The following is a 21632-nucleotide window of genomic DNA, read 5'->3' on the forward strand; positions in this document are numbered from 1 at the left end:
AATTTGACAGCTATCTGGTACATCAGACAAAATGGGCAAAGGAAACTCTACAGACATATTATTGTTATCAACATTTTTACAAATGTCAGAAAACAAAATTTAGTTGATCAAATTTGGTGGATATTTGCAACTCCTTAAACCTCTAACTTTATCACTTACCATGTCAAGGTAACCAGATGTGTAGCATCTGTCCAAATACATCTGATTTAGATATATAACTTAATTTTCAAGAATACTGTCTATACTAGCAAGACGACATATAAAAACAAATTGGCTTTTGACTGCATTTTTCTTCATAAAGTCAGAATGTTGACTATTATACATGAGATAGTTGTTAACAAAGGTAGTCTTTCTAAAAATAGTACTATTAAAAGCTCTCAGCTTTAAATTGTGCAGTGTTTGTTTTCTCACATGCTAGCCAGTTTGTTTGCTGGGCCAGGCTCCAGTGTTCTCTAGTGTTTTGGAGTTTTTTGGGGGTTGGTGATGTCCACTTATTTCTTTTTTGTTCTATATTTGCAGAATAAAGGCTGGCAATACAACTGTTATTTTGTTTTCAACAATGGATCAGATGACAATTAGATTTAACTGTCCATTCAATGCCTTCCAATTTAATGGATTTAAGTCAGTTGGTTAGCAAAATTGTTAAAAGAACACAGTCTGGGTTAATGAATATCCAGGGTCATGGCAGTGCTTTTATGTTTCTGGGTTCGGAAAATGAGACTACATTTGATGGTCAATGGAATTTGGCAAATAAATCTATGTTTGTTGGACAGCAGATATTTCCTGTCTTCTGTACAAAGGGTTATTGCTTTGATGTGGACAGTCTTTTGAAAATAAGAGCTAACCCTTTCAGTTCATTTGATTGGATGCCAAAATATGTTTTGAGTGATGTTAGGTCTTTAAAAGACTGTAGACTTAAATTGTTTGAGTTGGAAAAACAGCTCACCAAACTCAAAACTTTAGAACTGGAGTTTTTTTTCTTAGAGCATTGCATCTCTCAAAAACAAGTTGCATTCAGTCTACGTGTTTTTAAATTTCCAAATGGAGCATAAACTAGCAATGGACTGTACAATAAGTTGGTGAATTTATTTAATAACACCAGCTTAGAATTAATGCAGATTCTTGTTATGGACTATGAAGAGAAATTTAAGCCATTCAGGGATTCCATCAAAATTCTGGATGTGACTGCCATTCAAGCACACATTTTCTTAACTGTACAGCTGAGTATAATGCCATTAGTGATAAAACTGAAAGATGTGCTACTATTGTCTAGAGAAAGAATAAAAAGCTATCTAGGGATGCCAATTCTTATGCCACTGGGCAAGCATATCTCATTCATGGATCTGGTGAGGCTGAAAGTGGCAATGCATTGGAAATAAATCAGCCAGTATTCACTGGTATGAATACTGATGTAGTAGACCATGTCAATTTCTATTTAGGAAGTAATTCAGCCACAAATGTATGACTTAATGAACAGTACTTATGCTGAAGCAGTTTGGACATCATCCCCTTTTTGGGATACAATGATGGCAAACTGTTGAGGGAACCAGGGACTGCCAAGGGGCAAACAGAAAACCAAAGGTAGAGGCAGGGGAAGATACAATTTTCTGAATATAACTGTGGGATTCTAGTTTGGAATTTTAGTGACTTTGTTTTACAGGACAGACATTTGGCAGTTTTGAGAAAATGATTTTTATTTATACATTCATGCAGAGCTAATTTAGTAAACACCTTCAAAGAGCTTAAACTCTTTGTAAGGAAATTAAATTTAAAATTCATTCTGCACAATGTTAATGTTAAAACAATAGTTTCAGTTTACACAATAGAAGTATAGTTAACCCTTCCCTTCCCTTCATTATAGCTTGCAAGTTTTTTCAGGAGCTTGTGAAAATGATATTAGGAGTATTCTAAGTGGCAACAGCTCCACTAGATTTTATTATATGACAGTTTCAGATAGACAAGCATTGATGGAACATAGGAATTTTCATGCCCTCCATGTTATGAAATTATACAAAGGGACTGGGATGGTACTCATGAATTTTGAAGACTATGTAAATGTGACAACATCTACTTTTCCTGATGTTGATTAATATGAACCTGTTTCTTTAAATGAGATTGTGAGTTTTATATGTTGGATAACATGTTGCTAAACCTATTGCAAATTGAACAAATAGATGCTAAGTTGTATGAATTTTATATGTCAAATTTCACAAATGAGGTTGATTTTCCTAAAACACACAAGGCCATTGTGGATGGTGGTTTTCCTTTTTTTAGGCAGATTATTTCTAATGGTGGCATCAAAACAGAGTTCATTTGAATATTTTGGACTCTGCTATTAATCATGTAATACAAGATTCCTGTTTTTACCTTGAGGATTCATGGTCACTTTTGGATTTGCTGTGATAATACTTGTTTTCTGGTCAAGAGACCAAAATGTTTTCACTGGATGTTGTCACACTATATATTTGCATATCAAAAGAAAAAGGGTTGGAATATTTTAGGAATTTTATGATAAAATTTGCTAAGTTGCATGGTAACTTCATCAACACTTTATGTACCTTGGTGGAGCTTGTTTTAGATAACATTTTTTTTTTGGTTTTCAACAAAGAATACTATAAACAAAAAAGAGGAGTAGTGATGGGTGCCAGTATGGCACCTTTGCATGCAAATGCTGTCATATGTTGGTTGGAGGATGACAATCTTTGCACAAACATATAATTTCAAAGGTTGGGTTTTACAAGTGTTAAGCTGATGATTTATTTTTTTGTATGACAAGGTGCCTATGATAAGCTTAATACTTCTTTTTTCTGGACCTGAAAATTACCAGTTTTCTAAATTTTTCTATGGGGTGCAGTGGTAGAAGCATTAACTTTTTAGATTTAGAAATTATCATGCATGTGTCACAAGGTACTTTTATTAATACAGAAAGACTACCTTTGTTAACAGCTATCTCATGTCTAATAGTCAACATCCTGACTTTATGAAGAAAAATGTATTGGTATAAGTCGTCTTACAAGTATAGATGGTATTTTTGAAAACAAAGTTATATATCTAAGGCAGATGTTTTTGGGCAAAGGGTATACTTCTGGTTTAAGGTGTTCCAAATATCCAACAAATTTGATCAGTGCAATTCCTTTTTCTGACATTTGTAAAAAAAAAATTGATAACAGCAACATGTCTGTAGGGTTTCCTTTGCCCATTTCATCTGATGCACCAGATAGCCGTCAAATTCTTATTGAAAATTGAAAAATTGTTTCTGGAAATAAAGATCAGTTAAGTATTAGGCAATACACCTACATTCTCTTATAAGAAAAATTTTTTAGCTTAAAAAAATATTTGTACATGTATTGTATAACAATTAGTGTATTAAGAAAGAAATGTTTCATTGTAATGGGTGCAGCAAATTTGATTTTTTTCTGTTTCTTTGACTTCCCCAGCAACAACAAGATTAACAGTGGACCAAAAAATAAAATAAAAATGAGAAGTAAAAATAATTTCTTTATGCCAAATGGATAAGCAGACACTGTTAAGGACATTTTTAACTTTGCTATCTGCACATATATAAGAAGTTTTTATTCAATGTGTTTTTCTGCTGTAAGCAAAATGCTTTCTTAAAAGGAGATCACAGAAGTATTCCAACTCACAAATCAGTCACCATATTCTAATGTGAGTTTCTTCTCCTTCAATCTGAAACACATTTTTCTAACCAATCTAATTTCCTGTCCCATCAACCAATCATTCCAGGAAGTCAAGTCCTTCTTATGATGATTTAAACCACTACAAACTAAAAGTTTTATTATCTGATGAAGTCTTTTTTATAAAGAAAACTCTCACAAAGAAATAAACCAGATGATTTAAACCTACAGAAGGATTGCCATGAATGTTTATTTGCTAAACGGGACTGCTGCTTTGAATGATTAGGTTTTGAACATGTCAGTCTATATAAATGTTGTATAGATGACATCTCTTTTCTTTGGAAAGGGTCCCAGGAAAAACTAGATGTCTTTCTGGACAAGGTCAGCCAGAACTTTGACTTCTTAGACTTTACCCTCTCAGGCAAGGGCAATAAAGTCCATGTTTTGGACATCACCCTTTCTCGTGACCCCCACACAAACAGGTTCTCCTCCAACATCCACAGGAAGAGCACCTTCCATAGCAATTCTTAGATTTTAGCAGCCAACACCCCTTCTTTATGAAGAGGAACATAGTAAAAGGGCAGTTCATGTGGCTCAGCCACATAGTCAGTGAAGACAAGACCTTCACCAAAGAAAGCCAATTCTTTAAACAACTTTTTACAGACAAGCACTACCCAAAAAGCCTAGGGAACAATATCCTGAAGGAAATCACTGTGAACAGGCACAAGAAATACCCGCGAATTCTAAAATACAGCTTTAGCTACAAATTTATGACTACCTCTGGTGATAGCACAAGGTTTCCCCTCCCAATCTCCTTAGAGACAGAGTCCATTACAGACAACATTACCGGAAATTAGGAAATCATCACATGCAGTCAGGAGGTAGGAAGGGCAATGGGGTCCCTCCCCTTCCTTCATCTACAAGAAAACACAGTCACTCAAGTCTGCTTTTGACTATGGACCTCAAAGATTGGTGACCACCCCTTTCCAACCAGCAGGGATGATTGCTGCAGCAAATGCATTTGTTGACATTACATTGCCAAAAGGGGACTCCATTACCTGGCAACCCTTAGGCATTTATTCCACTTCTGAGAAGCATTTGACTGCAATTCAACTTTTATAGTTTACCTGGCAGTGTGCAACTTATGCAGAACTTTCTATGTGGGCAAAGCCACACAGAAGCTCAGCGATCACATCAAGGAACATTACCAGGTCCTGAAAAAAGGAGATGAAAAAAACGCACTAGCTAAACACAAACTAGCCAGTCCAAGGTGCACAAAATTCCAGTTCCTAGTGTTAGACAGTGTCTCCATATGGTAACAGCAACCCCCAGATCAAAGTTAAGGAACTTAGGTGGCAGGCAAAGTTCAGTTAAAAAACTTGTATTTCTGAAGAAATTCAACTAGAAAATGTTATTGTAACAAACAAAAGTGCTAAAATACCTTCATAATATCCTTCAATTCTGAGTAGTTTTGCTGCTCGATTAAAGTACTTAAACAGCTACACGGGTGATTGTCTCATTTTCCTCCACATCCAATAAGTTTTATAAAATATATATATATATATATATATATATATATATATATATATATATGGGTCTATCTGAGTTCACCGACATTTTAAAATATCGAAAACGAATTAACCGACACGAGAATGTCGAAAGTCACGTCACCGACGCCAGAAGATCGACGAGGCAGAAGACCGACGGAGGAAGACACCGACGCTGAGAAGCTGCGATGGGGAAAGGATATGTAAGTCTGCGGTAGTGACGGACGATAGGGTGCGAGTAAGGTAAGTGTGCGATGCTGGTGTTTAGTAGGGGTAGGGGTGGGGTAAGTGAGTTAGGGTTAGGGCGCGGGTTAGGTGAGTGTGCGAGTAAGGTAAGTGTGCGATGTTGGTGTTTTGTAGGGGTAGGGGGGGATAAGTGAGTTAGGGTTAGGGCGCGAGTAAGGTAAGTGTGCAATGTTGGTGTTTTGTAGGGGTAGGGGTGGGATAAGTGAGTTAGGGTTAGGGCGCGGGTTAGGTGAGTGTGCGATAGTGACGGACCTTAGGGTAAGGGTTTGGGTCAGGGTTGTGGATAGTTGTGTATGTATGGGTTAGTGTTTGTTTGGAAGGATTTTGGTGTGCTTGTGTTGTGTGTGTGAGTGTTGGATAGGGGATGTGTTTTGTTTGTTGGTATGTTGTGTCGGGTGTATGCGATGTCGTGTTTGTGAACTGTCGATCTTCTGGCGTCGGTTAAATGAGTTTCGATGTTTTGGTGTCGGTCATTTCGTTTTCGGTATTTTCAAATGTCGATGAACTCAGATAGATCCATATATATATATATATATATATATATATATAGTGAAAGTGTTAGGGTGTAGGATATCTATCTCACACACTGTAGGGATCTATTGTGTTCCAGTGAGCCTCTGCAATCCACTCCAGTAGCTGCTTTTGCTAATTTCAATGTAGGTCATCATAATGCAGTGGACCTGTATGAATGTCCTGAAGCTCCAAGTCCTGCAAAGTTCACTGGCAATCTGCTTCCAGACATCAATCATGGCAGCATTCCTCAGGCATGTCCTCTTCCTCACCTCATGTTGAATGTAGACAGTCAGCAACTGCATGATCTCCTTGCCAGTTGAGCTGGATGCCTGGATGTACCTCATCCACTTCCTTTCAGTTTACATCTCTCTTGAAATATTTTAAAGTCTGAAAAGCTCTTTCTGAGATATGCTCACTGAAGTACTACTCAGTTCACAGATAGTAAAGGAATGATCTGGAATGGTAGCATTGTCACATTTCAAATTTGTCACAATGAGGTTGGCATCATTCGATTAGTGGACATTAAATATGTCCTGTATCATTAACCACATATTGACTTGCCCACACACCTGCATCGAGTGACAGATGTCAGTGTGATTCAGAAACAATTGGTATTAATGAAGCTCAGTAATTATGTGTGGCAATTAATCAATTAAATAATCATTAGCAATCCCATATATAAATCAATTAATACTAATCACAGATATAAATAAATTAAGGTTAAACAGTTAATGAATAGTTATTTATGATTTTTATGCTCTTTAGATTTTTTTTAAGGTTAAGCAATGTTTATTTAATTGATTAATTGATTTATATCCATGATTGGTCATGGGAAGTGCAAATATCAATGTTTTCTATTGTAAAGTATTCTGATGAAGTCTCAAGTTGGTCAGAAGTGGTAATAAACATTTTGTTTGCTAATTACCATGTATTTTCTTTGTGAGGAACCTCCGGGGTTGCTCCAGCTGTTGTAAGTGCCTAGTCAAGTAGAAGCCAAATGGAATATTGTACTCGATTATTGGTCTAATGAGGGACTATAACTTCCTTGGAACTGGATGACACACCTTTATTTATAACCCTGTGCCACATAAAACAACTTCTTCACCACTGTGGACACATGGTAGTCAAAGTTCAGGCTGCTATCTATCTGTGTACCTAGATCTGTCACCTCTGTGTTTACACTTGGGGGTGTACTACTAATGTTATAATTTGCAGGAGCCTTTGGCTTCCCCAAGGGTATGATAATGGATTTTCTTTGCATTTAGTTTTAGGCCATGGCTGTGGCACCAGTCATTTGTATGATTTAAACCCTCTTGAATGATATTTACACCACTGTGGGATTTTGACGATTACCCCCAGCTTGCAGTTGTTGGCAAACTTTGTCATCTAGAGGCCTTCTACATTAGCCTTGACTTCAGAGAAGTATATTCTGAACAGGCTTGGTCCCTGCATTGAGCCCTGTGGCACAGCAATAGTAACTGGCCTTTTGCTGGATCTGGATTCACCTACTTTAACTATATGTGTTTTGTCCATGAGCTAATTGGCTATCCATCTGGTGATGTAAGGATTAATGCCCAGTTTTGTGAGTTTATCTGTAATACCTGAGTTTGGGAGTATCTCAAATGCCTTGGTTGTGTCAAGGTAGGTGGCATGCACAGTTTTACTGACATCCATGGCCGTAATGACATTTTCAAAAAATTTCACCACATTAAGTAGGAATGGCCTGCCAATGACAAAGCCAAATTGATTTGGATCCATTATTTGGAGGTTTCCTGGGTCATTATTTGTCAGGTTCATAATTATTCTTTCCATAGCCTTATGCATAACACTAATCAATATAATGGGTCTGTAATTACCCAGGTCAGTTGATGGTCCCATTTTCTGCATAGGGATGACTGCGAATGTCATCCACTCTACTGGGCAAAGCCAGTCTGAAGGCTGTGGTTAAACAGAGATCCAAATGTCTCTGATAAGTCCTGATTCAAGCTGCTTAAGAGGTTGCCTATTAAATTGCTGAACGTTTCAAAGTTTGAATGTCATATGGTCGACATCATATGATCGAACTTTGAAAAGTTTGAAGGTGAAAGGCAATGGCTCAGTACATGCAGAATGGGAAAATTTCCCTTTTCTGCACTGAAGTGTGGTCTTGGAGTTTGTATATTTAAGTAGGGGAGTGTGGAGTGCAGGGGGGGCTTGCCCCCTGCTCAGAATATTAAGGTAATTTTTTAAACTTTTTTATTATATATTTGAGGTTTCAAGTTTCGCTCATATGTTGTCGAACATATGAGGTTCAAAATTTTAAAGCTTCAAATATATAATATAGACCTGGTTGAGAGACAACCTGGTATATTGTCAAGCCCTTTTGAAGCTGTATTTTTAGCTTTAGAGAGTACAGTGGCAACCTGTTCTTTAGAGATAATTGAGGGAGAGTAGTGAGGGATATGTCTTTGGGGAGAAATGGTGGTGGTAGCAAGGTGAAATTTGAGCTGAATTTATCAGCCAGCAGATTTGCTATATTTTCTGGCTGAGTATCGTTATTACCACCCAGAACTAATTTTCCACATTGTTGGGTACTGCCCTTAAAATTGCGGACATAACTGAAAAATGCCTTATGGTTTTCCTTAGCTTTGGAAGATATTTTTGCTTCAAAGTCTGGTTTCACACGTTTGACTAGTTCACTCGTTTTCTTGTTTAGACTAATGTGGGACTTTTTGTTATGTAGTGCACATTCCTCTTACTTCTCAACAGGATTTTCTTTCTTTCTTTGTGCAGTCTGTTGTCCACCAGAGAGGGTTGTTTTGTGATTTGACCTGGGCTTATTTCAGTGCAGAGCTGCTGTTTCTTTGCCGTTGTTCATATGGTGATACAGGGCTTTTTTGTATGTCTTTGAATAGGCTTCTGTGTTTTCTAGGTTTGGGGAAGCTTGGAAACTAGCTATGCTATCACTTAAAGTTTTTGAGGTTAGGTGGGGGGGTCTAATATTACCTTTATTTCAAGGGGGACCACTTTGTGATCTGAGCTTACCAGTAAAGACATTACAGTTGGGGGTTGCAGTGCTCACCCATATTTGTGAGTACCAGATCTAGAATATTTGCACCCATATTGGGGGTGCAGACTAGCTGCTCCAGAGCATTTGTGGTTACAAGGTCAGCAAGTATTTTGGCTTGCATGTTTCTGGTCATGTATGCCTCCCAGTTAATGGAGGGGTAGTTAAAATCACCCATGAGACTGGTATTGGGCTGGATGGTGAGTGATTCTAATAACGTCAGGTATGATGCATGGGTTTCATGGTTTATGTTTGGGGACCATTGGCTAACAAGAATATGGTAATGGATTTGCCATGGTTAATTGGACATAGAGTAGCTCAAGAATGTCATACTGTTTGACCAGCCTTGAGGTGGTCTTATCCTTTACATAGATACACCTCTGCCTTTTACTCTTTTATGTTCAGTGGGTGGTCAGAATGTATGAAATGTATCATAGCCATGAACAGCTAGAGTGCTTTCCATGGCTTTTTGCCATGTTTCAGTAACTGCATGGACATCAGCATTCTCCAGAGTGACGAGCATGTCTAGAGAGTGCAGTTTCTTGTTCTTGTTGAGACTCCTAGCATTGAATAGTAACACCTTTATCTTGCCTTGGGTAGCTTTTGCTATGTTGGAAGGATTATGCCTAAAAATGGCACTTTTGGGGTGGATAATGTTTTGGCCAGTATCTGTAAACCTAGTGGTGACAGTTGTAAACCATCTCTGGCCTATCAACCATGTCCTCCCAGGCTGACAAGTATCGGACCCCTTTAGAATAACTAAATTAATCTTCCAATAATGCTATAGACCCACCATCACACACACAACTTGATTGTTTTGAGATTAGAACCCCTATCTATGTAGTTATAGGAGCTACAGAACATAGTAGTTGATGCAAGCATTACCACAGAAGTCAGATGACTAGTATGAGCCATGGAAGCCTTCACATACTGGTATTATGCTTATCTTATTTCAAATTGACATGGTATATTATTAATGTATGGTACAGATTGCTTGGCAGACTGCTACAAGGTAAACTTTTATGGATGTGTACCCCTGTCTGCCTAACTGACACTTTCTAGACCAATGCATTAGCAAGGGAATCCACAGAAGAACTTTTTGTGAAGGGGTTTGAAGACACAGATTTTGAGGAAAAGTTCCAACACTGATGAAGACAGAAAACTGAACACTGATAAAGAGTATACAACAATCAGGGGATTGAAACCTTCCCCTACTGAAATAACAATGTTCTCATAAATTCCAAACTGTTACATATCAATACTCTGTATGTTATAGTCTGCTGAGACGTGACTTCTGCCTGGCCTACAGAGTAGTCTCGGACCCAGCCCTAATGGAAATGCTACATATCCACAAGTCAAATGGGACAAGATTCACTCACTCTAGGGATCTTAACCTAGCCTGTGACATTAACAGAACATGATGGAGAAACAGCTATGTTTCCCAGAGATTGCCACTCCTCTGGAACAAACTCCCAATTCACATAAAACAGAGATCCTCAATGACCTTATTTAAGGGTGACTTAGACAACTGGATGGGAGACTGTAAATTTACCCCAGGACTGTCACCTATGTTCCTCTTGGATAAGGGCAATTGGGTCTGATCACAACCTCATGCTGCAAATACAGATCATACAACTTGGTCAATAAAGGAACAGGTGTATAACATGACTAGGCTTAAAAATGCCCTAGGGCCAATAGCCTAGTAACCACCTATGAACCTATAAACCTATGAACTATGTTCATACTTATTTCATATATGCATTATAATTCATTAAGACATGATGCACATTATTTTTCAGCAGATAAAAGGTAGACCTACATGGACTTAGACCCATGTATGCCTAACTGATACTCTTCAGACAGTACATTATCGAGTGAGGCTTCAGAAGAAGTTATAGTGGAAGGTGACATAAAACACACATATTAAGGGAAAATTACACCACTAAAGACCAAATAATGAAAATTTAGTGCAAAGAAAAAAGCAATGAACCAAATGAAATGCTGTTGACTTCACTGCTCATCACTCAGAAGACAAATCCAGACAAAAGGTTGGTTTGACAATACAGTTTTATTCCAAACAGACAAATCAAGCTAAAAGGTTTCATCCTTTATGAATCTCTCCATAGGACTTCATCAGAGCTAAGAATCTCAATCAATCTGTTGGTTAAATAACTCCAATTAAATAGCATGTGATCTACACAGTAAAGAAATGTCTAAGTTACATTCATATTACACTTTTTGCTTCCTAAACAATACAATCTATGTGAAAGAAACACTTACAAATCAATAGATTCAAAAAAAATCCTTTCTAAAACCTTTCACAGTTTTTAGTCTATCCTTTTCTTTCTTAATTTGTGAGCCTTTTACATAAACCATATTTTGAAAGCAATTGTTTAAATTCTTGCCATTCTTATATAAACTAATGACTATCCCCTACCACAATCTTGCAATTCTAAATATTCATTAAACATTTTCATTTCTTAATCATATTGTTTCTAATACTAGGGAATTTAGAGTCATGCAATAATAACATTAACCACAAGAAATCCATGTTGTTTATTTCAGTCTATTATTTGCTAAACACTTTCTTGATATTATTCTCTTACCAAGAAATAGCACATACTTTGCAGCACATCCCAACCTCTTCACTAATACTGTTTTTTTTTTTTTCGGGATAAATGGATGGCAATTGTTAAAGTGCGGGTATCTACTGGAAGGTAACAGTTACATACAGTATATATATATATATATATATATATATATATATATATATATATATATATATATATATATATATATATATATATATATATATATATATATATATTCACTTTATAATGCCAAAATACTGAAATCTCGAATTTCCATATCTCGAGAATGTAAAGCCAAACATTCACAATACCGAAACCCCAAAAGCATGAAATTCAAAATCATGACTGTTAAATACACCCTCCACCACACAAACAAACATGCATACACCTTCTTCAGCACACTATAAAAAACCAACAAAACACCCACAAACACAACAACACAAATGCACACACCTACCCTACATGTATGCGGTTGTAACCGCATAGGCTTTCTAGGGCATCTGTAAGATCGCTGCCTTCTTCCGAATCTGGACTGGTTAAACAGCAGTCCGGATTCCAGTTTCCTCACATGCATGCATGAGTTCCAGGATTTTTTTAATTTTGGTTTTCAGCTGGGTTGGCTGTAGTCCTGCCATCCACTAGCACAAGCTGCCACTGCATATACATGTTTGTCGCATAATCAGTATTGTCTGTGTGTATACATAACTGTAATGTGGCTAACCTGTTAGCTATACTTCTATCTTCAACTTAAATTTTAAGGTATTCTTGACACTATTAGGAAAGTAAAAAAGTGACAAAAAATAAACATATTACCCTATTCCTAATGGCAATACATCATTTATTTCAGTACTAAAACTATGAACTGCTAAGTTCTAAATTATATGTTTCTACTGGAAGTTAATGTAAATAAACAATGCTGTAGATTCAATAAAGACAACATAGTTTGCTTAGTCTTGGCATAACGCGCAATGTTTGTGCACCATTTTGGCTCTACACAGTGTGTAAAGCCGCAGACACATGGTAAACATTATGGCATGCTAATTACAGCATAAGCAGCTAAACTGTATGCTAATTAACCAATCCAAGATGGAGGAGCTATTCAACAAGCTATATTGCAATCATGTAGACTTAGAGTAGGTTTTCCCTGCAAATTCTAAAACCTATTGGAATTTAGCCACTGAAACCTCTGTACACAGAAACAATGTTAGGAGCTACAGTTATTCTTATACATGTGTATGTGCAACAAGCCTGACTCTCTGCTGCTGCTGTTAGTAGACCTTAACCAAGAAGGAGAAGAGTATACAGAACCCATTTAACTTTTCATGGTTTGCATGATGTGGAATTTTAGAGTGCTACAAGGGGGTACAGATACACCACAGGAACTCTGCAACCTCTGTTGTCCACAACTGACAGCAAGGGCACACTGAGGAGAACCAATACTGGTGTAGACCAACATATGTGTAACACTTAGAATATTAACTACAGGAATGTTTCAAAGGCCAACAAGTGATATGTCAGGGGTGTCAGAGACATCAGCATCCAGGATCTTTCATCATTTTCTGAATACCATGCTACAATAGGCGAATGCTTATATACAGTTTCCCCATACAGTCGAAGACAGAGTGGCAGCTATGCAGGATTTCTACACTGTACCATACTTCCTTGACGATTTAGGTGTGATTTGCATGCATATTGAATTCAAAGCACCAACTGGAGAACAGGAAGGGTGTACATAAACAGAAAGGGCTTCCATTCCATTAACTGCCAGGTCATGTGTAATGCTGTTGGAATCATCCTGAATGTGACTGCTGACAGCTCTGGAAATTACCATCATTCACATATCAGACACAACTCCCAACTAAATCACAGGCTTTCAAGGGGTGATATACCTCAGAGTCATTTACTGGGAGATGCAGGGTATGCACTGGAGCCATGGCTGATGACACCTATCAGAAACGCAAACCTACCCACCAAAGAACACTATAATGAGGCACATGATCGGCCAAGAAATATCACAGTGTGTGTTTGGGCTGCTGAAGTTATGGTTCCAGTGCCTAGGTACATCAATGGGAAATCTGCAGTACAATCTCTGTACCTGTGGTGACATTTTCACTGTGTGTATCATACTACACAGTATAATTCTTTGAAAACAGCTGCAACAGGAACACCAAAGAGAAGAGGCATGCATCCCACTGCCAATGACAAGGTTATCACAGTCACACGCAGGTGAGGAGTCATAGGGGGTACCACCAGATGCTGTGGGTTTAGACAGACATAGGCATGCAAAATATGCCCTCACCCTGGTCAAGAGGCAACTGAGAGCACACATGATCATTACCTAAGGGGTAAACTATGCATCTTATATATATAAATACAGTAACACTGATGCCAGGCAACACTCAGAACCATTACATACTCATGTTATGGTTGTTTACAGTAGCATCACACAGACACAGCCCTGAATTAAAACACTTGAAACAGCTGGACTATCAAGGTAAGTGCTGAACAGGGAATATGACAATAAATGTCTAAGAACACAAATGAATGCAAATCTATGCATAATATTACCTGATGATGTAACTAAGTATAATGTGTGTAATACAAGGTTGTTGTGTTTGTACCATATCACACACAAACCAAAGTTTTGTCCAAAACAAGGAATACCAATGGAATACTGTACTGTTTACCATGGAAATAACAGAAAGACTGCACGACTGCATGAACAAAACTCTTGAAGCACAACTTTTGCTGTGGCAACACACACATAGTAGCTGGCTCCTCCACTCCCAAAACAATGGAAAAATGACAGTTCATCCAATCTAAGGAATAACACATAATAAACTTGTTATAAATGCTTTGCACACAATTGTCACAAAATGTGTACACATTTACAGCACAAAAGTCAATTATATATGATTGCTAGTCACCTCTTACTGTGCCCAGAACTTCCCTGGTGGTGTCTATGGGACATCTCAGAAGCATAATATGCCTGTGTCACTGACAATATAAGTGTTTTACATTTCCATGGAATGTGATAGAAGTCTGTAATGTAACCAATTTAACAATACCAATTGTAATGACAGTGTATAAGCTCAGCAGATAATGCCCAGGTGTCATGCAGAGACCTATAATGCCAGAGAGACAAAAGAGGAGACTTTGGAGTGTTTAAGTACCATTTTTTATTTTCTTGATTGTTTACTTCCGACTAAACACTTGTCTTCTGGTGTTTATTGCTTCTCAAAATGCTCATTTTATATTGAACATTGCATTTATTTGTGCCCGCATGTTTAATAAGTAATTTTTGTTGTAAAGTGTATTTTTTAATTGTCTCTGGCTTCCCACTCACGTACAACAGCCATTACTGCACTGTAAAAGTTGTTTTTTCATCTATTTCTACAGTCTTCCTGAAAAAAACAAAAACAAAAACTAAAAAACTCTTGCTATTTTCCCGCTTTACTAATCCAGAAAGTCCAGTTTCAGATACCTGCTGATACCTGGACTGTGTTTAAGCTTCTGTGTTGGTCATACCTTACTTGGGCAAAAAGGAAGTTTTTTTGTTCGCCAGTGAGAGTGGCGAGCTCTGAACAGGCTACCTGTCCTTGGAGAAGTGGTTTCTGCACAGAAACTGTAGTTCTATTGGCCATTTTGGGCTAATTTCTATCTCTTTAATGTTTCTGATATAAAAAACGCATTTGCATGGTTTTGCACAAAGCGCAGTGGCAGTTAGTTAGGGTTAAACTATTCCCGGTGCCACTGAATCTACTCTTCAGTTTTTCCCTTAGTACTAGCCAGTTCTTCTAGATTCAACACTCAAATCAGCCCTTTTTAGACTAGCACTTGCCCCAAAAAGAGACAGAAGCACTAACAAACTATTGTACTTGATCACCAACAGTTGTTTTGTCTCACTGCCCTTATTATTGCTCTTTCACAATGTGTGGATACGTTAGCTGCCAAATTTGATTCATATAACATCACTGCTACAGCTCACTCAGAAAGCAGTAACAATTCTACCTCTGGCATCACACCAGGACAACGTTCTCCTGTAACCCCCACGATAAGCGAAGGGTTAAACTGTGATAACCAGGCTATCAACGACACGAGAAATGGTCCTAACTCTCTACTTGATTGCAACTGCCCTGGGGGTGGAACCTCTATAACTTTTGACCGTGAAGGCGTCAGAGGGCTTATTGGAGTCCCCGGGTTCGAGAAATGGATTTTGGATACTAGCAAATTGAAAATTAAGCATTCGAACATTATGGGACCTTCGGCCAAAGATGCTAACGAGACACAGGTTAGTTCTCCATCTTTGACTAACAAACTGAAACTTCAAGATGCTAAAATGGTTAAAATCAAGAAATTGCAACTAGAGATTAATTACTTCAACGAATGTATTAAAGAGAAACTTGTCCCTAAAGGACTACGCTACCATGTTTATCCTACAGGACTAGTAGCAAATTCCTTGTTTCACAATGAACTTTTAGCATTCTTTGACATGCAAGGGATTGCTTTATTACAACTGATGGCCAAACATTATAGCTTTCAAGTCACTGACCTTTCTAAGGAAGTTACAGAACTTAATATACAAATACTTGGTCATCCAGATTTTTCTCGTTATAAATATGAGTACGATAGATCATTTGTCATGATTGACCAATTACTAGAGAAACTCAGGTTAAATAAAAGTAAAAAAATGACCAGGGACCGGTTAGCATATGAAAATGGAACTGCCTACCCTAAACCACCATTGTCACAGACTAGCCATCTTATTCTAACTATTGACAATGAGCCTTCAGTTGAGACTGACAATGAAGAGGCTATTTCAACTAATGAATGGCCTTATTCCAACCAAAACTGTGTAGTTCATCAAGATTCTAACAGAAACACATGGGCTAACCGACTAAGGGGAAATAGAGAGAGACCTGATGATAACCGTAATTACAGTAACCCTACTGATAGTATGGACTATGCCCGACAAGGGGCTATTCCTAAAAGTAATATTAACAACTACAACCAGCAGAACCAAAAAAACAACAAGCGTTTTTTCAACAGACCGAGGAGGTAGTAAATAGAACAGAATCACCAGGAATTATTACTAATAAAGCTGGAGACTTTCATATTTACAATTACTTTTGCCTTGAAGTAGACCCTTTTTTTGTTGAATTACTCTCAAACGGGAATACTTTTCTACTTAACCGACATATGGATTTGGTCCAGAACATCAAAGACTTGAAATTGTTTGTAAGGAAGCTCAATTTGAACTTACTTCTAGGTAACTTAGAACATTCTACCTCTGCTTATAATATTTCTAGTGACTATAACCCTCCGTTGCATCCAGCTTTACAACTGTTTGAAACTATAATGGAACTGGATTTAAGGACTTTAGCTAATGCTGATAACAACTTGTTTTATAAAAATACCAGTTTATGTAATGTTACCTCTGATGAAAATGCTTCCCTTAAATTGTTTAAATCATTGAATGTGAGAGCTATAAAACCTAATAAGGGTGGGGGGCTTACCTTATTTGATCAATATGATTACATTGACAGGGTATTTGCCTTGCTAGATAATGAAACTTACTTAAAAGTCAGTGTAAATGAAGTTAACACAGCATATAGCCGCATTAAAAGCTACTTTAGCAATCTTTTTATAGAAGGCTATATTGATATTGATATGTACAACTATATAAAAATAGAGTGGCCTAAAATACCTGTCTTATTTGCAACACCAAAAGTACACAAAAATGTATCAAACCCACCATTCAGACCACTCATTGATGGGCGGAATTCCATCACATATGCAAGTGCAAAACTTGTGGATAACATTTTAAAAAAATATTTGACAACAGAATTACAAGTTTGTAAGGACTCATGGGCCTTCCTCAGCAGAATCAATGAACTTGAATATACTGATGAATACAACTTCCTTACAATCGATGTGGTGGATCTATATACCTCAATCCCACACGATGAAGGTCTTGAATGGGTTAACATCTTTTTAGTCAAAAAAGGAGCCCCCAGTAACGAGGTATATTTAGTTACATCACTATTGGACATAATTTTAACTAACAACTACTTCCTGTTTAACAATGAATTGTACTTGCAGAAATGCGGAGTAGCTATGGGTTCCCCGGTAGGGGCTAGCTTTGCGAATATAGTCATGGCTTACTGGGAGGGATACTTTTTATTGAACAAAGAAGAATATACATCCAATATAAAATACTATACACGTTTCTTGGATGATATATTTATCCTGTTCCATGGCAATAAAGATACAGCAACCAAACTGATTGATTACTTGAATAATACTACTAACTTCCTTAAATTCACCTTTGACTTTCAGGATGTTAGTATTAATTATTTAGATATTACTTTAGTTAAAGACCTGGATAGCAAACAATTTTTTGCTAAAATACACAGGAAGAGCACGTTCTGTAATTCATACCTGCATTACACGAGTTTACATCCACAATCACAGAAAAAGGCTATAGTAAAAGGCCAGGCAATTAGAGCAGCCCGTATGGTCACTCGAGATAGTGACTTCATCAGTGAATGCAAACTACTAGAAGACATGTTTATGCATAGAGGATACCCCAAGAGGTTTCTTAACAATATATTTGATGAAGTTAATAGGAAGAGAGGAAATGGGGTCATTTTGCCCATCTTGAGAGAGAGAACGTGTACATTCGGTTCTGAAGAGTCAGTAACAACTGAATCCTATAGTTATTTAGATACTAGTATAGATATTAGGTCACTTAATATTGATGTGTGTGACCTTAATAGTGATAGTATAGCTATTCAGAGTGAACAAACACCTAGAAACAACTCTTGTAGTAGATATATTACGACATTCAGCCTTGAAAGCCATATTATAAGAAAGATTTTGTATAAAAACTGGGCTATATTATTGCAAGACAAAAAGTGTGCAACTATATTTTGTGATATACCTAAAATAACTTTTAGAAAAGGGAAAAATCTTAAAACATTATTAGAAATTAGATCAATAAGAGACAAAGGTAAAGAAAAAGGAACTTTTGGTTGCGGAAGTTGCAATATTTGTAAACATATAAAAACAGGCAGTAAGCATACAATTAACAACAAAATATACAAACTTAATCACAGATTGAATTGTAACTCTAAATCTGTGGTGTATGCTGCATTATGTTCAAATTGTACATGTTTCTATATTGGGAAGACAGAAAGACGTCTTTGTGATAGAATCTACGAACATATTAATGCAATTTCTAAATTGAAAATTGAAAATGCCTTGGCAAAACATACTGTATCCTTCCCAAACCACCAGTTCAAATTTATAGGGTTAGACCAAGTACAACTAGATAATAGAAGAGGACCTTTTAACTTATTACTAGAAGAATGTGAACTTTCGTGGCAAATTAGGACCAATGCTTTTCTTGAACCAGGGCTCAATGAGCATTGCAATATTACATGCCTTCTAAAACTTAGAAGTCTGAATAGATAGACTAGAAAAATTGTTTTTATTTATTTGGATCCATGTTTACTACCTTTTGGTGGTACTTATTTTTTAGATAGCTTGTGTCTATGTTACTTTTTTATGTAAAATTCTTTCTTGTAATATTTTATAATGATATGTCAAAAAACTTTTTATGTAAACAAATGTACTTTTGTATGTATACACAGCAAGTATTTTTATGTGGATATATTTTATGTAATTTAGTAAGATTTCTGTAGTTGAGCTGTAGGACTACATGAAAAGTATACACTACCTTTAATAGTGTTACTATTAACTAATTTATTAATTTGTCAATTAAGTTGATTGTTTGATTGAGTAAGAACTTTGTATAAATACATTGACTTGTTTTTGGGATTTATCTGAAGAAGTTATTCCATCGTGAATGAAGAAAAGCGCTTAATAAACACTCTCATGTGGTCCGTGAACTCCCTTGCCTGGAAGATATTTTGTATAGTTGTTTTGTAGGGAACAGTCCAGTTACTCTCCCCACTGGGTAAATAACAATGACCCATTCAGGCATGTCCAAAAATCAGCTCCCAGTGTGTTCTCCTGTGCACCTGATGAATTCGGGCATCCTGAGGCAATGTCACAACTGCCTCATGTACACAGAAAACCCTCTCCTCCTACCACAAGACACCAAAATCTGCGAGAGATGCATTTACATAGCTAAACTTGAGACAAAGCTCTCTCCAGTCACGACTGGTACTAACAGTCAAGATTAGAAGGTACCAACCTGCAGCGCACCACTTACTACACATAGACCCACCATACATGCAACTGTAGCCCCACACATCGATAAAAAAAAGACATATTCAGAGGCTCTAAATAAAAATCTGTGGAAACAACAGAGACCTCCAAAGCAGACATGCAAGCAACCTACACCCACAAACACAGTCATCACATAACCACAAAAAACAGTGTGCCGCACAACCACAGCCCCTAAGGCAAAACACCATACCTAACACACTTGTAGTAGGTGACTCCATAGTCAGGCACACCGATGTCCCTCTCACCAGCCTGGATAAAGAGAAAGTTACTGTCAGTTGCCTGTCGAGTGCCAGAATCCACCACATTACCCACACACTCAGGTCAGTCCACAACAAGTACAAATATGACTCTGTCATTGTCCATGTTGGTGTGAATGACCTGAGATGTACCTCCCTGGACTACAGGAAAAGGGATGTAGAAGAGGTCTCTGATTATGCAATCAATGCAGGTATGACCCTAGCCCTGAGTAGCATCTTACCCTCACCAAGTATGATACCACAGTACAAGGAAAAAAATGATACATTTCAACAATTGGCTACGTTTTTGGTGTCATTCAAAGGGGATCCAGTATCTGTCTGCCTGGGATGACATGCTCAACAAGCCTCGATGCTTCATCAGAGATGGCTTACACCTGTCACCCCTGGGATTCAGGATACTGGCAAAGGCTCTTGCCACTCCCATAGTGCCTTTTTTAGGCAGGGTTCAAAAAACAAATGCACCGCCGTAACAAGTACTAGCGATAATAAACTGAGGGTCATGCTGCTAAACACTAGGAGTTTAAACCTCAAAATAAACTCTCTCGAGGCACTCCTCAACATGGAGAACATCAATATTTGTGCAGTAACTGAGACTGGTTCAAGGTTCAAGGAAGTACCCCAGTGATTCCAGGCTACAACTCATACCACACATTTCAGCCACAAAACTCGGACCGAAATAAAAAGGGAGGAGGCGTATCCATATTCATCAAGGATAACCTCACCTCCAGACTAGTTGCAAAGTATGATGTCTCAGAGATCATCCAAGTGCAACTGACAATGGGCAAAACTGCAATGCAGATTGTAGCTTGCTACAGATCACCTTCCCAGCCCCAGGACACTCACTCCGCTTTCCTCGAGGTACTGGAAAACATGAGAGTCCAACCAAACACCCTTATACTAGGTGATTTCAATTACCCAAACATCAATTTTGAAAACTACGAAAGTACAAATACCTTTGCTCAGCACTTCCTGGAATACATTAACTCAAATGGCCTGGACCAGCTTGTAAACACCCCCACAAGAGGTAAAAATATACTTGACCTGGTCATCACCAACATGGGGGGGCAAATGCTCCACACCTGGGGTAAATTCCTGATTGGTCAGATCTGACCATAAACTCATCACCCTAGATATCCACATACCACCCCCAAACTCTGTCCCAAAATGAACCATGGTTAAAAACTTCTCCAAAGCGAACTTTATGCTACTCAAGACAGAGGTGGCAAACTTCATTACTCCCATGCAGAATGTCAATATGACTGAATCTGCTATATCCTACACAAAAGCACTCTACAAGCACCTACATGAGTGCATGGACCATGCTATCCCAAACAAGATCAAGACCCACTCCTCCAAAAAGAGGAAACAGGACCCCAGTCATAAACAAGCTCTATAATAGAAGTAAGAAATGCAAAAAAAGTAAAAACTCAGGAATGGAGGTGCTCCCTGACCAACCTTAGCAAAAAGCTAAGAACCCTCATAAAAAAACTCTAAGGTGAGCTTTGAAAGAAAAATCACAACAGACACCAAATACAATCACA

Source organism: Protopterus annectens, chromosome 2.part1 (genome assembly GCF_019279795.1).
Source record: "Protopterus annectens isolate FY-2018-M chromosome 2.part1, PAN1.0, whole genome shotgun sequence".
Taxonomy (NCBI): Eukaryota; Metazoa; Chordata; order Ceratodontiformes; family Protopteridae; genus Protopterus; species Protopterus annectens.